General features: G+C 38.7%; 1 protein-coding gene across 6 annotated transcripts in view; it reads right to left on the bottom strand.

The window, feature by feature from the left end:
- ATP8A2 (ATPase phospholipid transporting 8A2) overlaps positions 1-20,984 on the bottom strand; it is a 318,328-nt gene that overhangs the window by 180,103 nt on the left and 117,241 nt on the right. The gene's annotated exons all lie outside the window — the stretch shown is intronic.

Below are 20,984 nucleotides of genomic sequence, written 5' to 3'. Positions count from 1 at the left end.
ACACATACCCACCAGGCAATTTCTGCTTCTTCCTTCCTTCTTCTGCTGACATGGCTTTAAAACAGGAAGGGGTTTTACTGCTCTATAATAGCTCAAGTCCCTTGTTAGACAACCACTCAGGCAGCCTTTTCCCCAGCACATTACCGCACAAACTGAGCACTACCTCCATGTCATCAAGTGAAAGCAAGTGAGGGGCAGAGCCTCAGATGTTTCTAGCAGTTTTATTATTGCAAAGATCAAGGAAATCTGAAACATTCCCATGGAGGACACAACTGCTCTTTCTGAGTCGACATTCCACTCTGATTTGTAGTAGTGGAGCAGCAGAAAAACAAATGTTCACTTACTCCTCATATTTGTGTGATATCAGTTACCTTTAGGGAACCACCTTAATCAGTGTCCTCTAGACCCTGGTATCTGTCAGTAGTATCTGCAAATCCATGTCTGAGTTTATGTATCAGTGGTTGCATTCACACTGGAGTGCAAGCTTGTTCTTGAGTTTATGAAAAACTGCCCATCTCTACCGTATCTTAAAGCTACATATGGCAAAGACAAACCTTAATAAAGCAACAATTCCTTTACAATCTTTTAAGTCATTGTGGTAAGTCACAGCTTTCTGACATCAAATCTCTTGGAAAAAAGCTTTATAAAACTTCTAAAACTGAGTAGGTGCTCCTGTTCAAATAAGTTTGGAAAATACAGCTGGATTGTTAGCATTAAACAAGAAAATGCAAAAGCAACCTGATGCTTTAAGTGATTATTCATCAGGGTTGATTTCAAGGAAGATTTGCATTTGTTTCTTCTACAAAGAAGCTATTTAGTACATAATTATTTGGGAAGACACAGCACTTCAGGGAAAAAATTATCAGTTCAGCTCAGAGATCCTAAGAAAACAAATTAATAAAAGCCAGTACATGGGCAGTAGGAAGGGAGAGTCTAATGCTCACCTGTAAAACCATTTTCAGATAAATACTATGCCTGGCAATTCAGTATATATGTTGAGGCTGCCATCCTCAGAGAATCAGGGAGCTATTGCAGCTGACTTCCAGAGAGGATTTATGCCAGGAGTTCCAGTGAATAACTCATGTAAATTAATTCCTCAAAAACTGGCTAAGAAGACAAATATTAGGATACTTTAAATTGTCTTCAATGTTATCTTCCTTAACCGCACTCGTTCCCAAATGTTAGACTAAAACAGAGTCATTCTCTCAAGCCTTCTACTCATAGTGCTGTACTGAAAATTTTCTAGTACATTTCATAACAAAGTTTCCTTAACATGTTGCCTGACAGCTATGCACACCACTCAACTAGCAGTACAATTCAGAGGAAGAAATGACAGCTTCTTAACCTTTAAAGGGTTACTTAATTGTTTCTCTTCCGACTGTCACAGACAGTAGCAGTATAATTTGATCCTATCAGGGTCTAAATTTACATGTAAGTTGTGAGACAGTACACAGGAAATAAGACCATTCCAACCATTTTTCATTTCTTGTCAGGACTTGGGAGCAGCCTTCTTGGAAAAACCACTCCTTTTCTTGACTTCTAACTGCTCATCCAGCTCCTTACAGAACAGAGTTCCTCTCCCCAGAGGCACTCTGGTACAAGCTGTGAATAGTACTTGCAATCTTCTAGTAGCAATTTCATGCCCAGTTCCAACATTTCCTCTTTTACGTGAGAAATTATTTTTTTTTCTAAACTGACTATTCCACAAGTAGTATATCCTTCACCCTAAAGGTTCTTTGCATTAGGTTTTTTTTTCAATTGAACTTTTATAGTTTTTCAATTCTGTATACAGGGATAGCCTCTACACCACTTAAATTATTGCTCCTTTTGGTACAAGAGAGGCAACACAGAGACACCATGAAACTTAATTTTAAAATTCTGTTATGCTACTTTTCCTCCACGCTGCACAAGTAGCATGAAGACTGCAAAAACCACATAAAGAAAGCAAAACCCCTTAAATAAGTTGCTTAAAAGAAAAAAATATGTGCTCCCACACATTAGCAGTAGACTGGCTGTTCAGGAGCATTCAACTTTCTTAATTCCAGACAGTGATACCATTTGTTAGAGAGAAGTGGTTAGTGAAATCAAGTTTAAAAAGGCATTCACCACTGGATTGCTGCCAAATGCCCATCAAAAGCTAATCAATTTAATCAATGATAGGCCTGGGTTAAATGAATTTGCAAGTTAGTTCAGACTGTCTAAGTTAAATATTACTATAAAAAGAGCTTTTTCCCTACCTGTGATAAGTTCTGACGCTACTGATACTCAAAATTATCTACTAACACACCAAAATTCCAGTCATCACCAAAACAAACACAGTTCCCAATTTACAACTTGTGATTTATTAGCCAGCAAAACCCAACCAACAGATCAGATTGTAATCACAAAACTGATAATCCATTTACTACAAACAAAGTATCTATTCTGCATCAAGCCCTCAAAAGGTGTCTGTTGTGCTAAAAGGAATTAACAATTCAGAGGAAAATGCACACATCACAGCAGAGGCGAGTCTGCAGAGAACTTTCCTTACAGTGAGATATTTGAGGAGCTTAGTAATTTTAAAGCATCAAAGTCCAGTCAGTTAACAGTCTTTATATAATGGGACAAGTTCTCTTTGCTGTGGTATAAGGTGACTGCTTTTTTTTCCTCGACTAGCAAAAGTCAGGGGAGAGTCACTAGTTGGTAAAATTGGGTAAGATTTGTTCTTTCTAAGAACAGTAAACATAAGAAGTTACTAGAAAGTATATTCCATCCAAGAGGCTTTTCCATTCAGTTACCCAATTCAGTAATTACTCGTCACCTCAATATTGTGCATAAAAAGAATGAACAATATTTTGACAATAAATCCATGTTTAAACCTCACTTATTTTTTCCCTTTAACTTCACAGGAAGATTTTTATTGGGCCAAAAATCTCATTCTACAAGTCAAGGAACATGGTGTTGTCTGTTCTCCATGTCTCAGAGAAACACTGTCTACTATACAACCCACACTTCATGTTTCCCGTTGCTTCCATCACAGGAAGCACAAGTACATCCACGACAGACCTCAGACTGTAGAAACTGGACCTCCCATATAGATCCTAGGCACAAGAAATACTCCACACTGCTGTACGAGATTGTTCTGACCCTTTTTTTAAACCCTTGCCCACTTGAAGAGTGTATAAGCTACATACAGAACTGTGAAAGCCTTTGCAAGAACTGCTTGTTTGCTCATCATGAAGAGGTTACTAAGCTGTAGCCTGGGATACTTCAGTTCAAATCTACTCTGCATTCTCAAGATGAATCCATACTTCATGCCTGCATGTCCGAAAATGAAACAGGAGCCTCTACTCCAACCCTCATCATCTTCCATCAGCTACTGCAATTATTTTTTACTTTTACAAATCCCCCTTTCTCACACAACAATATAAAATGCTGCTTCCAAGAGATCAGCATTCACAATCAAACTCTGATCTCCATTAAGTCTTAATTTCCAGTGTTCTTCCAGACTTGCCTAATATATATCTTAAAAGCCAAGTGGCCTATCCTTTACTTCAGCAGTTCACCACTCATCTCTTAAGTTCCACAAATACCACTTTTTCTGAGCTTACTCTCTTTTTGCTCTCTGTATTTGCCATAAGCATCTTTGTAGGCACTCCATCCTCCAGATTTTCTCTTTCAGTGCAACAACCCCTCTGTGACAAAATACACAGAAAATATTAGTGATTAAGCATCCAGTAACTAGGGTTCACAATGACATTCGGAGTCATCCTGTGACAACTACAAGCAGCAAAAAACCCATCATATGTACTGCTGTCTTTTCAAGGACAGTTTATGAACTGCCTGATGCAAGATTTCCTCTGCTGGAGCCCACCCAAGTTCCACCCTTTGCTAGCTGAAAGTTTTTTCCCTTCTTCAGTACTGGCAAAACTCAGTATCACAGCACTTCTGAAAATTATTGGACAGTTTTTCAAATGCAAGACATGATGAGATACTCAGAGCCAATGGTAAGGCACACTGATGGCATTAGGACTTAACTCAAACTCAGGAATTTGAAAGGTTTAATAGGAATAAATCCTCAAAATACTTGAATGATTTGACAGAGAAAGTGGAAGGCTTTGGAAAAAATCCATATAAAGTCATTTTTCGAAAGAGTAATAGCAAATGTTAAGTACTTTGTGTCCTGTTTGTCTGTCTTAATTATCTACATTAAATCAAGCAGAATATATCAGTGGACATTTTGGAGAAAACTGTCAAATGTTTTCTATTAGGGAGTTTAAACTTACCTTTACAATGAGCACGACCAATTGTAAAATGGTTAACATTGGATTTCCTCAGTATTACATGTTTTATTTATGTCACTTATAAAACAACGCATTCCCCAAGTTGTAATAATATCAAGCATCAGTTACAACAGCAACTAGTAAAATGTTTTTGGCAAGACTGACAAATATAGCACTAGTAGATCCAGAATTGCTCTGTTCCCTGAAAGCTAATGAAGTTCTGAATCAGGATCTATTGAAAATATGTCAGTGCTCTTGACTCCACACAGCAGTGCACAGAAAACAACACTGAAAACCTACTTCTTGCCTACACAGCTAAAGTGTGTTATAATGTAAAAATACACTGGAGATCATTCATCTGCTTCTCTGAAATACCCCACAGGCACTGTACACACACATACAGAGACTGGGGAAGGGGGAACAATTGGCCTTTCCCCACTCCTCCAGTGTGTGCCCTACAAACAGAATAGGAGAAAAAGAACTTGGTTCATTGAGACATTGAATATTTTGAAACAGTAGTTAGCATAAAACACCAAGTAACAATAGGCTCAACCACAGCTTAGCTCAGAGCATAAAACTGTGCTAACTACCTCTTAGTGAATTTTTACTTTTAAAAATGAGTTTGGTTTCTGAAGTATTAAATGCCCTCATTTGTTTTGAATCCTAAGGGATATGGCCCCTCAGCATCTTTGCAGAATCAGGCTGCCGTTTAGAGAAGCACGGTCTTATGAACAATAGCCTCTGATTTGTTACAGTATTTATGACCCAATTTTAATTTCTACCCGTAGTCTTCGGTATTAATCAAAATTCAACACTAATTACAGCTGCCAAAGCACGTCTCTTAACTCGTACAGCCAAGCCAGGTAAAACATGCTGAACAAATTTCTCCCACATAAAAAAAGATGCCAGTTCTCTTTCTTCACTAAAACACGCAAGATATTTTAGCCTGTTTTTATACTGTCTTCTAAGACTTAACCACTCCATACTTTGTACTCCATGTTTTCTTTCCATCTGAACTTGCAAAAAATCCCCATTTAATATCAAATTCTGATTTTAACTGATGAGCTATTTCACCTTCTCCTTTAAATCACTAAGACGCTTGTTCTAACTGAGTCTGATACTTATCCTACAAGCACTGCTCTCTGCCCTTCAGCTCAAATTACTGCCACATCTACTATTTTTGCTTCAGCAAGTTTCTAGTCGATGCAATATTTAGGCCAATGAAGTTGGGGATTTTTTTCCAAGTTTTACAAGGAATTGCTTCCAAATGGCTTCCTGAAATATTCGTCACATGAAGTATTTCTCTACCTGCAAAACAATACTGTAATTTAATTTTTTTTAGGAGGAGATAGTATGCTTTTTCATTTACAGAGACCAGCAGTTCATCTGTCACAGCTCTATTATTTTCAAGTCTACTACAGATGTACCTTCCAGTGCTGGTGTTAATATTTTATGTAAGGATGGGTGCAGAGTTAACCCTGAGGACTCTTACTCTAAGTCAACATACGTACAGGGAGTCAATTTATTCGCAGCAGACACTGGCGATAGCCACAGCCTGGTTACAGAAGCCTAGACTTCACACTACGCAGTTCATCCTGTTGAAGAAGCCGGTGGCAGTTGCAGATCAACTACTTTCAGCACCTAAGCCATCTAGATATTTTATTAATTTCACAGTCAAACAACAGTTTGTTCCTGTACTTTAAGATATGGGTGCTGCATTCGTTTTTCCTGTTGCCATCATCAGCCTTTCAAAACCCACTTGCTAATTTTGTAAATTGGGTAGCTATATTTGAAAATAAAGTTACTCTTCATTTACAGATGTCATTTCATTATTATGGTGAAATACAAATTCCCACCTATGCATCTGCAGCATCAATCCATTGCCTGAATCCATCCTGTAACAAACAACATGTTAATACAGCCTCTCACTGGGCAAAGCCTGCAGAACAGGCATCATCCCACACATAACTCTGATTTCAGAAAGAGCTGAGGAAGGTTAGGTGTCTCAAGTCTCCATAGCAAACTGGGAGCACAAATCATGTATTCAGACTTCCAAAACAAGCACTACAGATGCAGAGCCATCCCGTTACCTCTACTGGTGAAAGGCAAGAAGCTGAAATAGATTCTCAGCTCACTGTCTCCTTCCTGAGAAGGCATTTCTGCCTCTGTATTCCCTGCTTCTGCAACCTGCCAACTTCAGCATTGCAACCTGACTTTCATATCATTGTTGAGATGCTTTTTTTAATTAAGGTGTGACTAAGCCACATGCAGACAACACCCTGTGTTAAATTGGAAGAGACATGACAATTTAAATTGACTTAAGAGTCAAATCCATGTGATCCATAGGCCTATATAATGCATTACACTATATAATGCATATACAGCCTTTCATGCTACTAGCACTTAATGTTTGACATTGCAATAGGATCTTCTCATACCACCAGGAGATATAGTCCCAAAGCTTAGATTTCACTGCTAAAGAGTTCCAGGTAAGACATTCGTGTCACTGTCGCCACTGCATGAATGGGGAAAAAAAAAAGCTCACAGTATAGGAATTCCTAACAAATCATACTAGAGATCGTCTTTGGAAGAGTTACTTAGCGCTAATACCTCTTCCTATCCTCTCCCTGCCTTACATTTGAAAGAGATGAGAGAGGAATTATCAACAGTTTGTAGGCAAACAGTTTGTACGTTTCTTTAAAACCACTAGAATGCAGAGGAACAGAAGTCCTCTTCTGTTCAGAAGCTTTCCACTCAATAAAATTCCCCATTTGTCTTTCCTTTCCTAGACTTCTTTCCTCTTGCTAATCAGTGCCAGCCTCCAATTAGAACTGACAATAGAAGAAAGTCTTTTTACAATCTTCAGTCATCACTACATAAAACACCATACTGGACTCCATTCTGCACTCAGTTCCTGCTTTTTCTCAAAAAGAAAACTTAAACTAAGTTTACTGGTTTTAATCCTTTTCTTGTTCTCAGGCCAAAACCAAAATTCTTTCCAACCCATTCTGGACTTGGAGTGCAAATACTGAGCATGAGCTGGGCTTGTTTGGTGCACCTTCAGCTAAATTACTGCTGCCACCACTGTTCCTGCTCTCTACCATCTCATAAAATATTGGCTTCTGCTGTACATATCCAATAAAGAAAAAAAAATTAATTTTCCCCTAAACACAGCAAACTGGCAACAAGATCACAGATCAGCCTGTCCGCCTGGTATGCAAGACTAAAATCCAAAAATGAACTGAAGGCCCAATGCAAAGAAGGTGAAAGGCATATGGGGAAAAAGGAAACGCAAACAGTGGTTGTAGAAGAGGAAAATCAGATATGAGAAGGAGACCATGATTGTGAAAGATATGGTTTCTAAAATCTAGATACTGCTGTCTTGTTACACTGCTGTATACGTATAAAATGGTTGCACACCTTAAAACATCAGCACAAATTAGAGAACCCATGCCAGAATCTCACAATAAAAATGCCCCTGTTCTTTAAACACAAAAACACAGGCAAACTAGTAGGGAGGAATCAGGTGTCACACATTAAACAAATAGACTGGGAACAGTATAAAAACTCCAGTGTGAGCTGACAGTATCCCTTTCCCTCTTGCACTGTCTACTCTCCAAGCTCCTTGCTGTGACCCCAGCAGCTTATATTTTACAGCAAAGCTCTTCACGCTCACTGTAATTCCCTCTATGTTAAGAGGGCCCAGGAAAATTCACACTGCTGTGAAGAAACTGAAATGACAGACCTGCCTCCATCACACCATGGGACACCTAGGACTGAGAGAAAACCTCTTTTCTGTTTTCACAAACTCCATCTAACCCCAGCATGCCAAGAAACCAAAAATGTTGCTGCCAGTCACTGAAAGAGCAACAAGTCTGACCCCTTGTACCACCTGGGGTGCTCCACATGACCAATCTTTCAAGTGAAGGACTGCAGAGACCAAGAGCTGGCTTTACCCCAAGAGATGCCCACAAAAAAGCCAGAAGTCTGGAACATTTCTTCCCCTTTTCAGCACAGCTGTGAACTGCACATTGGGAGCCAACCTTTGATAAGAGGCACAAATACCACTAAAAAAGAGCTCTGAATCAGTGGAGCTTTTTATATACTGTAATAGATCCCAACTGTATCAAAAGATTAATATTGAGCTCTCAGGACTAAGGATATGGTATTGGGTCCAGGATATATGCTTTTAAAAAGGTCCCTAAATGCTTATTCATCTAATAAACCACAAAAGCTCTAAAGAAGCTGCTGCCATCTGTTTACTGGACTTAGACATTTCTATATGATCCTCTCCCTACCGCCATCAACTGGATACAAAAAAGGAAACTAAAACCAGAAAAATTAAAACTAGGACTGCATTCTTTAGTCACAAGACTTCTCTTCAGTACTGAAAGGATCTCCAAAACTTTGCAATGTGTGGTACAACAAGTTGCATTGTGGGCAGATTTGAAGCTTTAACTCTACATTTCCTTATTTCTGTCATGTAAATCAGACTCAATTTCTTTTGCATATAGTTCTTTTCAGTTTAATGTGAATTCATTTACTACTTGCAATTTGAAATAAAAATATTTGTTTTAAACCAACAATTCGAAAGTAGTGGTTGAGGAGGAGAGATAGTTAAGTGACAGCTTTCCTTTGATCCTGAGGTCTTCACAGTTAAGATGGGGAGGGACCCACTAACCACACCACAGATTAGGTACTGAACACATTTTGTCCACATCATAGAAAATATTAGTCTTTTGGGTAAGCAAAGCAAGTAATTTAATGATACCAACAGTAACTAGAACAGGTTTATAAGAAATCAAATAATTGTTTAAGGAGTTCTTCGATTCTCTGTTTTCAAACAAAATCAGGCACAGTGCTTGCTTTGGGGAAGGCTATAACTACTCTGTTATGCTTCAATGACCTCCACCTTCACCCTTTACTTGAGTTTAGACTATCATCTCAGACTGAGGTAGTCTACATTCTCCAGTCCCATCATGTTAACTGCTTTAAAAGCTCAGATACAGACCCAAGTAAGCGGCAGTGGGCACTGACACCCAAGCAGCATACAGTATCAGAAGGGTAACTCCTCCCCAGCCAAGGACATGAGTTAAACAGTCTTTTCTCTGCAGGGAATACCCTGATGGCCAATTAGAATCCACAGCATTAAACATTCATATACTTCCTGGTTAAACATTAGAAAACAGAATTCAATTTCTTAAAGTACATGGTTTTCTCATAGCCCAGGATCTCCACAAGCACAGCACGCCCACAGCAGTGCATTGGACAGCAACCGCTGGGTCCACCAGCCTCCACTGGGGCATGCCCTGCATGTTTACGAGGTATGCCAGCCCAAATGGGATGCCTGTACTCTGTCCATATTGATTGCCAGGTTAGCCACAATATGAAAAAAAAAATAAAATTAAGTGGTCACAGGAAGGAAAAAAATACCTGCAGCTTCTCATCCATACAAGCAACATGAACCTTGCATATACTCGTAGACACACACCAGCTTCTTATAAACCAGAAAATCATGCAGTCATCTGTTTCAAAAATAGTCAGGCAATATTTACTCTCTAAATGTGAAGGTGCTTCGTATTTTAAAACTCTAAAAATAAAGTTCAAAATGTGAATAATAGTCACCTTGTCCTGGGGAGAAGAAAATTTCTCAAAGTCTCTAAGCATTGCCATACAACAAGGTACTGAACCTTTCACAAACAGTTTTCAGAATAGTATTCAGTAGTTTTGAAATTACTTCACCACATCTTTGACTTACTGTCCTTTAACTGTATGCTACTGCCACTAATATTTTTTTTTCATTTTGTTATCTGCAGTGTATCACAGGTACACACAGTGACCACACACTGGAAAAGATTGTCCAGGGAGGTTGTGCATTCTCCCTCAACAGAGATAAGAAGATCCGTTTGGATGCAATCCTGTGCCACGTGCTCTAGGATAACCCTGCTTGAGCAGGGACATTAGACCAAATAACCCATTATGTTCCCTTTCAGCCTGACCTATATGGTGATTCTACGATTCTGTATCGCCTGAAGTCCATTGTTAGAAGCAGACACGGCCAAAACAGTTGAACAGGGTTTTAGTTGACCAGGTACAGCAGGACAGTCTCCAAGAACAACTCTGTTGTTGTCAACAAGCATGAAAGTGGGCTTCTTAGACCTTTTTTCTTAAATCACCACTGTTTACTTCACCCATTCAACCAGCCAGACAAAACCAGCAAATCCCATGAATGTGCTAAGAACTCCTGAGCTCAGCAATTAAAGTAAAAACATTCATTAGATTCTTACACTTGGGCAGGATAAAACTTAGTTCTATGTTGCCTTTAAAAGCCTACCCTAACAAAACATCCCTGAACAGCTTAGATTTCCAGCCCACACATGTTGGTTATCAAAAGAAACAGACATGAGAAACAATGAAGGAAAAAGCTTGCACAGATTTCTTCCTTAGACTCCTAAAACCAGCTGTACTGGAAAAACAAAGCTAAGTTAGCCACTCAGAACCAGTGGAAGTCCAGTCACAAGCACCATGGGTTAAAAGCAATCACGTTCCCTTGAAGGGAATTGCTTAAAAGTTTTGCTTGATTTTTTCCTTCCAAGATGCAATTAGAACTTCTTAACCAACAGTAATGCAGCTACATCTTGCACAGTAACAAAAAAATCCAGCAATTGCTTGTTGCTCTGGAGGTTGTCCTTAATTCCAAGTTTAACTCAGTCACATTCTTACTCCTGCTATATCAATCAACATTCAAAAGTCTACAAAGACCTGATCTGAGCAGCAGAAAACCCTGTAGTACAGCTACTTTCCATTTATAAAAATCACAGCCAAGTCAGGTCTCAAAATATGTCTATAACAAGTCTGACAATTATATGAATTTTTGTCAGTTTTTGCCAGCTACTCTTGTCATTTTTAAGGATGCTCATTGGGGGATGGGAGAACAATACAAACAAAGGTTCCACAAACAGCCCTCAAAAGAGCCAAGACATGCACACACATCTGATCTGCAGGCAATGATCTCAACATCATTAGATTAGTCTTGGACACACTCATATCACTATGGCAGTGTATAGAGCCACTGCATCTCCTGGACAAAATCACTGACCCACCATTCCAAGAGACCCATCACACAATGCATGGATTTGGATGATCTGTCTGTACAACCCAGTACCAACGCATATGGAAGTACCTCACCTGGAGGATGAGGAATGTAAGGTAGAAAGTTTTAGAGAACCTTGGCCCTTTTGGATATATTGGACATCAAATATATCATATGCAAAAATGACCCTCCACCTTCTGCGTACAGACAGTTCTGAGCTTAACGTTTCACCAAATGAAAGATTAAAACCAAGAGAGTATACAGAGAATACTGAACTAGGGCAAATGGTTCTACACACATAACAGAGCCACATTTCTTGAACTGCAGAAACATTCTTAAGACCTTCCAGCCTCCACAGAGACTGTCAAATCCTGCTTCTCCACTCAGGAGGATCAGTTCAGCCAGCAAACTCTGAATGTTCAGCACATCCTTCTCAAAAATAAGAAGCTATTTTGCAGAAAGATGCATTTGAGTTCCCAAACAGATGTCTTCAGCCCAGCTATATACAGTTAGTAACTTGTCTTCATTTTGAGACACTAACACATGGTGTCACAGGGTTTTTTTGTTAATTTTTAAGACTTCTTGGTTCTCCCTTATTAGGGCCCACAAGTAATAGCTCTTTCAAGATTACATGTAGGTAGATAACCACAGGTAACATCCAACACAGGTTCAGACATTCTGATCAAAGTGTGATACGGAACAATTTAAAGTAAGTGACATGGAAAACAGTAAGATAAGGGGGTTATGAAGGAGCAAGATATTAAAAACTTTATAATTTTCAATACCTATCACTGTATCATCTGTTCTACACACTATGGGAGAAGCAAGTTTAAAAGAGAAGAAAACTTCATGCAACACACATGCCAAAAGGAGATAACAAAGCACCCTTCCCAAAATAGGCTGGAGTTATTTAAACCTCCTTTATCAGAGAAAACACAGGAAGAGCCTACTGGTAAATGCAGAATCCAAGTCTCTACCATTTTAATCTTGCCAGTTGTGTTCAGAACACACAGCCCCTCAAGCTTAATGGTAGTTCTGCTACAGCAGAAAATGAGGTTTTTGTCAAGTTTTGGAGTATATTTTTGCAAGTCCTTGCATGTTTGCTAGATTACCTTTTCTTAGAAGTGCTAAGGAGAATGACTAGCACAGGGAGAAAGATTTTTCTTTTTTAAAAGGATGAGTTTAGTATTGCTCTGCATAAGCAGGTGAACATACCTTACAGAAGATTCTGCAAAGAATTATTTCTGCTCTCTGTGGGCAACTGTACAAAGGAAAGTCTAACCACTCCCAAAAGCTATCACACCGCAAACACAGGTATTTTGCTAAACGGCTTCCAACGAGGCAGCCTTGATTGCCCGGCAGAATATGGTGGGATTTACTCATATAGTTAAAGAAAAGTCAAGTCTGTAGATCTATATGTTTCAAGCACATAAGCAGGCCAAAAACCGCATAACCCACTGGAACCAGTGCCTCTTCACTCTTCTACTCATGAACAAACTCAAAGCGTTTGCTACCTAGTCTAGCCTGTTGAATCAAATCAGGTTAACTCTATTTTCCTCAAGCACAGTTTTGTTTTTATTGTCATGACTTCAGAGATATGAACAGCAGAGAAATATATCTAAGTCTATCCATTCTAATCAGCGGAAGGTCAGATTTTTCCAAATATCTAGTATGGATTCAGCCATGCTCCTACTGAACTCAGACATACTCTAGAGTCAGCTTCTACCAACACTAAGCACTTTTGGAAACCCTGACCAGAGCTATTTCATCAGTTCAGTGTCCTGCATATTACTACAGTGCACTAAAGCCCAGAGTTCTCATCAAGGCAATTCCCAGCAGTACTAAGAAGCTTACAGAACAGACTGTTACTGCCTCTGTAATTTTATAGCTTGTACTTTTAACAATGGAAAATACAATATTTAGGCGGATCTGTGGGACAGAGCACAAGACTCCGTTGAATCTTATGAAAGGAGTAATATCATAGTTGTTTTCAGTCTTGTTTCTGAATGCAGTGCAGCACTATGTATTTTTTAGAAGCCTCTGTAAATTCAAGCATCAGGGTATTAGTGAAATTCAAATATTTGGAAGACAAAAATAAGGATTTCCATAAAAGCAAGGCATATTCTCAAATCCTACCTACTACCCAATATTCAGAGAAGGAAATTCAGAATAGTAAGCACTGATCAAGATGAGGTTACCTATTCCCTCATAACGTTCTACAAGCCATTACAAGAAAACAGAAAAGGTGAAATATTTCTTTGCCACTGCAACCTGGTGAGCAAGGAATTAAGGAACTTTTCTACACAGTCAGAAGCCTTTACAGACCAGTTGCAAGATTGCAGAAAGGTAGCAGACCCTTGGCCTCCATCCAGCCTCATGGACCAGCAGGGAATTCCTTAAGAGGAAACATTCAGTCACTCCCTGGCAGATAACATACTGTTCCAGGAACTCAGGAAAAGGGTATTTGGTGCAGCAAACAAGAAGCAGTTAGAAAAAGGGATGACTGTGTCAAGAGTCTAATTGTGCCAGAACGCCCAAACAGGAAAAAAATTGCATAACTGAGGTCTAATGGAGAATTGGAATATCTGACACAACTTGGATTTGCGAAGAAGCTTCAGTTGAGACAGGTCCGTGAGCTGCAGTTAAGCCTACACAACATCCTAATTAGAAATTGTTCTTATGACATATAAAAAGTGTATACACCAACAACTGTTTTCGTATGCTCTTTTAGAGGACACATATTATATACGCAACACAAGCCATCTTGAAAGAGCTCAAACATTTTGTTGACAGCTAAGTTACAAAGTTAATTTATTATCTATAACTCCACTGGCAAACTGGAAGAACTGGGTAAGCCCAGAGTCAATATGTACCACCCCCTAACTGTAAAAAACCCAAAAGACAAACACATACAAAACAAACAACCCCTCCTCCAAAAAAAAAAAAAGCCCAAAACACAAACCCCTACACATTTTCATTAAAGAGAGTGGTGATAACACATACTTCCAAAATTATTTTTACAAAACAGAAGCCTAAAATGAAGTGATACAAATAGTTCAAGCTGGGTTTCACAAGTATGACCATGGTGTACTACCTCTGGATTAAAATCTGGAGACCTTTGGTATTCATACAGTCACTCTCAACAGCTTTGCATAGGAAGTAAATATTATATTCAGTAAAGAAGGCAGAAGGAATTTCAGTGAGAAGGAAGTAATTGTTCAAGTTGGAACTGTACCAAAACACAGGGGTTAACACACTAACACTTGTGGAAAGAAAAATATACCAGTACTATGAATTTCTCATGGAACAGAAGGTATTCCAAACCACAGTTTTATCTTTCTTCTAAAACAGCATACGTTCCAGCAGCATAGTGTTTTCTCATGTGCAGTATCTATGGAATGTTTATTTTCCAATTTGGGAAGTGTAGGGCTAAACATAGCACTGCTGGATGCTCCTGCTCAGAAACTGAAAAGACTAGTAGCAATTTGGACAAGGTACTGCAGTGTGGTGAAAAAAATGATACCGATACCATTTGGAACTGTCTGCGAGTATTACCACCCCATTGCTCAAGACAGAAATTTCTCTTGCTCTTTATGAAATATATCAAGTGAAATGCTAAGATTTTGGTCACCTAAATACTAGGCTCACAACACAAAAAGGCAACAAATGAACTTAAAAAATAACAACTAAGGTAAACAGCACTTGGAGGAGAAACTTGCTAAGTTTTTATCAGGACATGAAATATAGAAAACGTGCCATTCCTCAAACTTTTTCCAAATACGTGCTGATAAGTGAATTTGCTAGTAAAAATGGCAACAGAAAGAGGAAGTTCAGGTGAAGTAGAATATTTCACAAACAAATTTTTCATTCGTACTCACACTTATGGGCATGAGAATTCACTCAGCTGGTCATCCCGTATAAACAATCTCAACACTAGAAGAGATACCCAATACGAACCGAAGTACACAAGTGTCAAAACCACAAATTTAGTTAATTAACTATTTTTGTTTATTAAATTCAAAAAAGCAAATATTTTACCAAATTGTGAATGGCAGTGGAAACTGGAACACTGGTTCAACTTTGAGATCACTTTCTCTGAATTATTTCCTCATCTGAAGTACATGGCAAGAAACACAAAATAATTCTAAGTATAGTCACAGTCACATTAATGGGACACAGTGAAGCCATAAGAAATGCTTGGCCATATAGCAGGAATCATTTACGTTCAGGCTGTCAGACAACTGAATAGTTACCCAAGGGAAAGAATGAAACATGCTTCACCTGTGTCTTTTAAAAAGAAATAGTCAAAACAGTACTAATTGTTGTTAATTGTTTATATATTTAATGTAAATAAAGATAATCCTAGGGAAGTGAACAAGTGATTCATGGATGTTACTGACTTAATAAGCATGTACTGCCTTACGAAATACTACCCTGAGTCTGGGATGTTTACCAATGCATCTAATCAAGTTATATTTTGGGGAAACACTAATGAGCCCAAGATTAGAGTCAAGTCTTGGCTTTTTGACTTGTCAGTTGACCAGACAAATGACTGAAAACAATAATAATTCTTTTACCCTTTAAACACTAGCTATGCATTTGAATTATTTAAACTATGAGAGTGATGTTCAGGAGCTGTCAAAGCTCAGGACACTGATTAACAAGAACAAACAAGCCAGAACATTCAGCAGAAACTCACTCTGTCACTCAAAGGACAAAATAATTACCAAAATTTCTAAGACCAACCTCTCCTGAAGTTGGCCCATATTAGCTTTCCAACACAGAATTGGTGGTGTTTTGCAAGTTTACTTAGCTCTTGCAAAGCAGCCAACAGGTTTTTAAGAAAAGTAACCATAAAATCTCGAGATCACTTTACACATCCCTACATACACACTGGACAGTTTAGGCAACCATTTCTAATCATCTGTGTATTCTTTATTCAGGAGTGCAAAGAGCACCACAATCCTGCAACCCCAAACCTTCCTCCCACTTCAATTATCTACAAACTGTCAGAATGGTTCTTCCCTCCAGGTTTTCAAAGTCATGAGAGGAATATTGCTGTCATGAGTTGTCAGAAATAGAACAAGAGAATTAGCATTGATAATTTAGTAGGTGACAGATGAGAGGAAACAAATGTACATACAGCAAAGTGTAACACATGCATGATTTTCTTTGGGACCAATTAATATTAGAATTGTTTGCATACTCAATCATAAATCCACTGCTCATGAAAACGGGGATCTTATCTAATGAAAGCCAACAAGACACTTTTTTGATTTAATAAATAAGTACATTCTGAACTACAGCACAGAACAATCATTTTGTCAAATACTAACACCAGCAACAATATGAGACTTAGGGGCATAAATATTTAAGGAGTATTCCAGACGTTCATTTTGTGAGCTGTATTATTAATGTCTCCTCCAAATAATGACGGAAGACCAGAAGCACCTAAGCTATGGCCTTACAACTCAGACTGCTGAGACTTCACCCATCTCTTCTCAGTACTTACCTGATGAAGTGACACTAGCAATTAGCAACAGGTACTCTTTACAAGTCACTTCTTTCCTTCCCTTATCCAGCCTCTTGTTTGCAGTTCATTAAACTCCTTCCAACACCCAAGCAGGCACACTCTAGTCAAAGGGTATGTTCATTCCAGAATATGTAGTCTCCGTTCTCAAAGCGATGCTTGTGGGCTCATGTCCTTACCCTTGCATACTACATACAATAGCAATGCAGATGGAAAAACAGGGGAGTTTGTTGTTGCTGGGGGATTGTTTAAAGAACATCCATTTTCTCATCTTATTTACTTCTTTACTCAGTTCCCAATCATTATTGCTACAGCTCCAATATTGCTCAAGGTACTGAAAGCAACAGTTTGTGCAACTATCACCTAACAAAGTTGGTGAGGTTGGGCAGAAGCCCTCCAGTCAGTATTCAGATACTGGGCAACAACTGCACACACCTTTCACACCTAAAAGCAAGCAAAATCATGATGATGTAGTAGCTACGAGATAGCAAGAGCCCCTGTGGAAATAGCAGAGAGCCACAGACATTGGTGTTGCTGGATTTCCTAAGTTTCTGCTCATGCTACACCACTTTATAGATATCTCCGCAGAACAGGACATCTGATGAAAGTATAGCAGAAAAGTTAAAGGTGGCAGATTTTACAGCAATTGAGACATTTTTCTTGGTTTTCCTATTGCCTGAAATGCCACCTACAAGGGCATCAACTCATCGTTCACTCAATGAAAAGCTGCAGGATCTAAGTCTATGTTTGGAAGAGTATTACTCCACTGAAACAACATTCTAGCACCATCACCTCAAGCAGTATTGCAGAAACGGTCAGTAATACAAGAGAAAAAAGAAACAATGCTAAGGCAGCCCAATGACAGATGTGGTCCCAGCCTTATGCTACACACCACTCTGGAGATGCTTGTTTTGTTGTGCTTACATCTGTAAGAGAAATTAAATGACCACCTCTACTGTCCAACCATTATATTTAAGTACAGAAGTACTTACAAACTGCTTGGAATTATTTAACATCTAAAATGCTGGTTAATTGCTTCTTCCTGATGCAAGACCTGTTAATATGGGATTAAACCCATACAAAGGCAGAGTCACTGTCACCCGTAGAAAAGTTCTATTAAACAACAAAAAAGGTTCCCAAAGCATAGTCATAAAAAAGTATTTCTGAAACACCACACATTTCAATTACAAATATTTCAAGGCAGGTCCCTCAGTAGAGAATTAAATATGCTGCCATAACACACAAGTTATAGACTTCGCTGCTACTTTTATATTCAAAACCAAAAACGGCAATCTGCTGTACAAACTAGCTAGTGTAAAAACACTAGAAGAATGATAACACTACATTTTGTTATTAAAAAAATAACGTCACTTCTACATAAGCCTTAACATTTAGTTCTCTCACAAAAGATCAATAAAAACAGGTCCTTTAAGGAACATTTGAAAACCTGAGATAGGCAATCAACAGTTCAGATCTCATAAATGAAGTCATGAGTTCAACTGCCCTCAAAACAACATTTACTTCCACTGAAAAGTAAGTTCTGCTTGCCCTTGACATACTAACATCCCAGTCAGTATGAAGGAAGATAATAAGATCTGTCAGTTTCTGGAAAAACTTTTAACAAACAAGGCTTTTTCTTAAGGAGTTGTTTGATTTGATTTTGCTAGCTTTACCAAGTCTCCCAAGGGGTATATTTTTCTCCACTGTGCCAGTGGCCTGATAGAAACACTGTAACAGTGGAAGACTTAACCCTATCATAAGATACCATCTCTCCCTCTTAATGCAAAATGGAGCCAGGTTTACTACAGTTTCATTTTAAGAAATTACCCCTGAGAATCAAGTTCAACTACAGTTTATGCCTGAAGTCCAGTAAATGAATATACAGTGTATCTTAAGTATATTTAAAAAAAAAAAAAATTGAACAGCAAAATGCAGCTGAAACTCCCCAGAGGAAATGAAAATGTTTTAGTAAATTTATGAAATATTAAGTCTCACAAATTTATGCAATGTTAAAAATAGCAAAACAACTCCTCCTAGAATGGTTAAATATCATACCACTAAGTTAAACACCCAGATCCCCCTCCCAATTAACATTTTTGTTTGAAGACTATTTCATTTGAAATTTCCTCTTGCTATGCCAACTACATTTTAAAACTTTTTCCTGTGAAGTTTAAGTGAACTATCTTATTTTACACACAAAGTACTATCAAAAACAACCCAGAGTAGAAAAAGAAAAAAAAAAAATGTTTTTCTTGCCTCAGTACCAAGCACCTGGCAAGTAAATGGAAGGTTCCTGCAAAGCCTTAAAGGCTATTAAAAGCATTCCTCTTTTTCCCTGGGGACTTAAAACTCAGTTATTTTCATTCCTCCTTTTAAGCCTATGAAATTACATCATCTTTCCCCCTTTGATTTATACTTTATAGTATTTTTTCCGTATTGTTCCTCAATTTGCTAATTCAGTAATAAATAAAACTCCTGTTGGCTCACATAATGAAATAATAAGAGAGGAAATGCCCAGTATTGCATGTTTCTTTACAAAACAGGATCATTCATTACCTTAATTACAAATACTCTGTGTATAATTTTAATAATTTGCAATTTATTATTTGTTTCAGCTACATAGGTCTTAGACTTAACTTGTCAAATCTTTGAGAAATAAACTAACAAACTGCCTTGGAAGGATCTCTACCAAAGCACTGTGATAGAGTACAAAAGCAAGAGCTTTCTATTTGCTCATAGTTTATTAACTTCCCCACAAATAGAGTATAAGTCTACATCCAGGGTCAATTCCCTTCCTGTGCACTTGGTGCTCCCTAAGCCCAAGGTAACTTTACGCCAACCTTCTTACTGGACCTACATCTGGGCCTGTTGCATTCAAAAGATTGCTGCAATTATGTTAGCTCTCCCTTGTAAAACACTATTGTTCACTCCCATGAAACAGCTGCAGAAGTAAGACCCTCTGCTCTAACACTTAATGCCCTCTCCCTTTAGGCCCCTTCCCAAATTTATAAGAAATTATCAATCAGCAGTAGCAAAAGAATTGGTATTAAAAACCCAGTTTAACAAAGTCATTGCAGTTGACAACCATTCAGAACAGGACTAGGAGGATAAAAAGCATTGCCTGGAAAAAATGAGACACCTGTCCCCAGTTGCAGAAGCCTAGAATTACCCACATTAGAAGAGGCTGCTGGAAATGGCCCTGGCTAAAGCAGGATCAGCTAGAGCAGGTTGTCCAGCACCACATCATCCAGTTGAATTTTCCATGTCTCAAAGAACAGAGACTCCACAGCCCCTCTGAGAAACCTATTCCAGTGCTGGACCACACTCCCAGTAAAACAGTAGGGTTTTGCTTGTGTTGAGACAGACAATGATGTGGTTTAATTTGTCTGCTGCATCTTGTCCTGTCACTGAGTGCAACAGAGATGAGCCTGTCTCCTGCATCTTCATTCACTCTTATTATATATTCATACAAATTGATACACTGAGTATCAGAGAGTACAAACTGATACCCTCTGAGCCTTCTCTAGGTTGAACACTTCCAATTCTCTCAGCCTCTCTTCGTATGAAAGATGTTCTAGCCCCTTTATCATTTTTGTGGTTCCTGCACTGGACTCCATTTAAATGGACACCATTAAACCTGTTTGCATCTTCTATTAAGGATCCCAGAACAGGACACAGTATTCCAGATGTGACCTCACCAATGCCAAGTGGAGAAGGAGGATCACTTCCCTGTTTTTGGCAATGCTCTTTACACTGCAGCCCAGGGTACTCCTGATCTTTTTTTGCCACTAGGATTCATGCTGGCTCATGGTCAGCTTGTCCACTCAGACCTGAAGATCCTTCTGGACAAAGGTGCTTTCTAGCTTAGCAACACCCACAGTTTGCTGGTGCAAGGCGCTGTAACTCCCAAGGCACAAGACTTCGCATCTCCACTTCTTGAGCTTCATAAGATTTCTCTGCTCAATTCTTCAGCCTGTCAAGGTCCCTCAGCATGGCAGCACAGCCACTGGTATATTAGCCACTCCTCACACCTTTGTATCATCTATAAACTTGCTGAGGGCATCCTCCATCTCATCATCAGGTCATTAATGAACATGCT

Source organism: Corapipo altera, unplaced genomic scaffold (assembly GCF_003945725.1).
Source record: "Corapipo altera isolate COAL_440 unplaced genomic scaffold, ASM394572v1 0, whole genome shotgun sequence".
Classification (NCBI taxonomy): Eukaryota; Metazoa; Chordata; class Aves; order Passeriformes; family Pipridae; genus Corapipo; species Corapipo altera.
Note: the sequence above shows the minus strand (reverse complement) of the source record. Positions and strands in the feature narration are given on the sequence as shown.